At 33.8% G+C, this 4,970-nt stretch overlaps 1 protein-coding gene across 2 annotated transcripts in view; it reads right to left on the bottom strand.

Moving 5' to 3' along the window:
* ZFPM2 (zinc finger protein, FOG family member 2) overlaps positions 1 to 4,970 on the bottom strand; it is a 464,096-nt gene that overhangs the window by 457,055 nt on the left and 2,071 nt on the right. The gene's annotated exons all lie outside the window — the stretch shown is intronic.

A 4,970-nucleotide genomic window follows, 5' to 3' on the forward strand; every position in this document is an offset into this window, starting at 1 on the left:
AAATAGACAGGGTTTCCAAAATACCTGCAGTGTTCTGAAATGTCCTACTAGTCCTTCGGAACTAGGAAAGTAACAAAAGCTCCGAGGGAACGTAACTTGGAGGGTAAGGGCTCCCCAAGTTACCATATTCACTCATACTTCTTAGTGGAAAAAGATTGCATTCAGAAAGAAAAGTATTCCTAAAAAGTGTATTTTATTCCCAGATAAACCTAATCTTAGATTCTTCACACGGTGTAGCCCAAAATCAAAAAAGTTCCTCTAAGGAGTACTTAAACCTTGAATATACGTTACGTTATTTTGAAGGAAAGTTCATTTGGGAAGGTGTTTTCTTGAAATGTAAAAAAAAAAGAATGTAGAATGAGTAAAATCAGTGTATTTATTTAATACATGTTTTAAGCAAAAGTTACATATGGAAAAGTGGGGAAGTGATCAAAATACAAATGGTGAGTCCACTTTTGATTTGCCTTAGTTTTATGAAAGTGCAAAAATATCCACACGAGAAATCCATCTAGTCTCCCAAATCTCATTTTAGCAAACATATTACCTTCAATCTATTCTCTCAAAACTTTTTCCAGTGGTAACAACTGGTAGCAAAATGGGCTAATTAGTGTGCCACTTCTTCGTTTTTGTCATGTAAAGGAAGAGCTCATTAGTCCTAAAATATTACTCAAACACGGATAAACGGAAATAACACGGATGAGAAGCTTTGCATAGCTCAAGACCAGAAGTGAATGACCTTAACTGTAGCACAAAGTTAACTTCATTTACACTGCTATATACAGGCAAACATAAATACTGATATAGGTTAGCCAACTGCTATAATCAAAGAAGATCTTCATTTATGCCCACAATTAACCCCAAACATATCAATGTATAAATCTTCTCCTTAACCCTTAAGTACAAAATACAATTTTAAATTAGCATAAGGTAAAAATCAGAGGCAATTCCTCTAATTGCATTGTTTTCTTTCACAATTTAATAGCACCAACTTAAATAATACATGACGCAAGTCACATCATATTTTCTACATCTAGATTTAAATTTTAATTACGATTACTGGTAACCTTGTATGTCTACAGCGAACATTGTTCTTTTATGCGAAATTCAAAGAGATGCTATACCCCTTGTAGTTGGGCCGATATAATTATATGACTCTTAAGGTCTCCAATTATATGTTATAGAAAAATTCAAAGTTGTTTGTTTAAAAAAATAAAGTGATAGACATTAAACCCCATAGTTTTTCTTGCCCCATAATTTTTCAAATAAGCCACTTTAGAAAGTTACCAGAAGTGGGAAATATAAGAGCTACTCTTTTAATTCCAAGTCATATCACCAAGTTTTAAAACTCTTTTATAGCAACGACAGATGGAAACGCTACTGCGTTTATGTTTGCATTGCTGACTGCACTGAACTTAAAAAAAAAAAAGTGACTTCATGATCAATGATCTTTTGGAGGTAAACTTTCTTGTATGCTCTTTAAGACCTAAAAAAACTGAAATTTGCCTTATTTTATAAATTCTACTAAATATTCTTACATTTTTTTTAGAAAAATTCTATGCATTGATACATTTCAAATTTATAGATAAAGAAATTAATTTTGTTACCTTATAAATAAGGGTACCAATCCATCTATTTTATCAATAAAACGAATATCATACAGGATACATGTTTCTTTTTTACATGGCCAGTGTAAAAATAGGTTTCCCAAAATGTTACTCAGTCGAAAATGTAGAAGATAAACTTCCTAACATGAGACATATCAGAAACCAAAGAAAAAGGCTTATTTTTTTGATTTCATATTTAATTATCCTTAAAATTCAGAAGAAATGAGTAATTTGTTTCAAAGCAAAAAACCTGCTTAATATTTGGCAGGTAAAAAGCAAGACACCCTAAGTGAGTATAAGTGATCAATGTATTTCAAATATGCGTAGCATTCCTAAACCCCTTTTTAAAAATAATACGAATAATAATACAATAGATAATCAACCCCCAAATTATGTATTGAACGTTACTACAGAAAACCCTAAAATAAAAAAACCCTACGCTCAAACAGTAAAAAATAACCATAGTCACTTTTTCACAAAACGTAAGTTTGAGGTTCTAAAGAAGATCCAGTTAGAGATTTTCACATTGGCAAATATTAAATAACAAATTTAATGTGCAACATTATCATTTTAAAACAATAATCATTTTGTAAATAAAACATTGAATATTGCCTACCCTAAAAAAAAAAAAAAAAAAAAAAGCACAAAACATGAAAATGCCAGTGTGCAAGGTAGGGACTCGTACGGCCTGAAATTATTAGATCATCTCAAATAACAAAAAGGTAATTTATTCAATATGAACGGACTCCAACTCCTACAAAAGCCCCTCTGCAGAACTGCCAACAAGATGATTCTTAGCATGGACCATTTTACTTTCAAAGTGTGTATTAATTCCAAATATCTACTTCACTTTAAAAAAAAAAAAAGAAAAATTCTGCCTCTTAATTCAGTCTTTCCTTTTCCTTCACCAAAAATTCTCTGGCACATGATGTACACAGCGCAGTTATGTCCTGCATGTCTGAAAACATCGAGCAAGGTAAAAGTTTTATGAAAACTGTACTTTAGTGGTAACAAGAAGAGTGCCTTTTCTTCATTTTATATGAAAATAAAGTATTTGAGTTCTTCCCACCCCTTTCAACCTCCACATCAACTGGGTAGCATTTGCCAAAAAAAAAAAAAAATGTTTTCCTGAACCCAGAGTCGATACACTTAAGTGTGACTGAAGTTGGGGACACACAGGGCAGTAAACACATTACTAGAGACAACAGCTCGAAGAAGAAAATAACAGTAAAACTGCACACACAACACGTTTACTAATCATAAAGAGATGCATTGGGAAAAGAAAAAAAAATCATCATTTCTGTCATAAATTTTGCAGTGCAGCCCCAGAATGGAGAACAATCTGGGCAATTTATTGGCATATTGGCAGGAGGTGATAAGGCTAAAAACAACAACAGCAAGCAGCTGTGTGAGGAGATGGGCTGATAGCATGATATGGCTCCCACACCAAACACCTCCCGTCCTATCAGGGCGTTTTATCAAACCAGGATTACAATAATAGCTCAGGAGAGAAAGCTTCTGAGGGGAGGGCAGAAAATATAGTCTTGAAATAGGAAAAAAAAAATCTGAATTTGGGGACAAAACATGGGGGCAAAATACATAATTTATCACTGTATTATCAGGAAATCCAGGCAGTCTAATCAAGGAGCACTGAGTGACTATTTTTTGCCTTATCATCCAAAGTGGTGGAAACGGAGAAGGAATTATCAGGCTTCTGCAGATTGCTGGGCTGGAATTTTAATGGTAATAATCGGGTTTCTGATGGTATATCTTCTCCGCTTATCTTTCCCATTATCTCCTCTTATCTGGCCAGTCATCATAGCAAATTAATGGTGCTCTTTCAGCGTCGCCTTTTTATCGCTGCCCAGAGAGCACCCAAGGGGAAAGAATAAGCAAAATATTAAAATACTGCATAAATCACAATTTTAGATAGCAGAGAACTGTACGCAGTAAAAGAAGAAAAAAAACTGTGCCCAACAACCTTTTTGTCCTTTAAATTGACTGTCTTCAGAGTTTCTGGTATAAGCTGACTTTTGCTTGTCATACTTGCTCTAAATTGGGTATGCTTTATCAGCAGTGCCAAAGCTTTATTTTCAAATTCTGGATGCTTCCAAGTTTAAAATACAGTTTCATTAGTTGTGTGAAATGCTATTGTTTCAGAAAGCATTTCTTGCTGATATTTTCCGAACTTCTATCGGACTCACAATATCAAAAGCAACAGTGTTCTTTGTAGTAAGAATGATAATAATAATGCCACACTTGTTATACACTGCTAAAACTGGAGGGAGAGACCTATCACACTAATGACTTTGAGTACCAAGACAAACTTCTCCATCTGCAAAACTGCCTGTTATGCCCGGACAGGCAAAAGGAGACAAATGTCGATAGGTTGCAACCAAAATGACTTTACAGCTGGCCAAACCGTATTTAAATATTCCACTCCTCCCCCCCAAAATTCCAGCTATTAGACAGCCCTGCTCTAATATAACAATTCAAAGACCTTTTAATTTTTCATTCTCCTTAATAGTCCAAGGGGAGAAGCGTGTCCACATTTGCATAGATTATCACTGTGACCCCAAATTGAATCCAATAAAAGTCTAAAATGCATGTATATTAATAATACATATGTTTGCATATATCAGTAGGCAATGATCGCTGTGAACAAATATATAAATATGATATTTGTTCACTTTCAAATGAGAGAACTTTCAAGTATTTTTGATAGTTAATAAATCACAGCATTCAAATAAGCCACTAAAATGTTTTATGACCTATAACACAAGTGTAGCATCAGCAATTAGTTCCAACGCTTTAATCTTCAGTTATATGAGGTGGACATAGAAGGATAGGAAAAAAAAAATTTAATGTAGCTAATTGAGAAGATAACAAAGTATTCCCAAGTAGAATCAGATGGTCTTTGTGCCATACAATCAATTAATATTAATTATTTATTAACAACCTAGACGACAGCCATGAACTAAAAAAGCATTTACATTTAATGTTTATAATCATATCTCATAATAAGCACAGCGTCGTACTACAAAACACAACATTTAAACAGAGGGACCTGATGAATTTAGTATTAAAAAGTAAAAGGCAATTAGTTAAACCCATGAATAATCACTCTGAAAAAGTGAAAGTCTTCAAGAACGGTATCTCTACTTGATTAAAACTGCTTTGAGCTAAAAGTTCAGTCCCTGCTTTAACCCAAGTTGCACAGAAAAGGAACTGAAATATGAGAGAAGAAATGCACTAAATAAAAGCGACAGTCATGTCTGAAAGGCTAGGTTTGTACGTGTATATAAAGATCGAAACACTTAACTGTAGCAAACTGCTTTACACACCTAGACCCCATTTCACGCTGCC

Source organism: Acinonyx jubatus, chromosome F2 (genome assembly GCF_027475565.1).
Source record: "Acinonyx jubatus isolate Ajub_Pintada_27869175 chromosome F2, VMU_Ajub_asm_v1.0, whole genome shotgun sequence".
NCBI lineage: Eukaryota > Metazoa > Chordata > Mammalia > Carnivora > Felidae > Acinonyx > Acinonyx jubatus.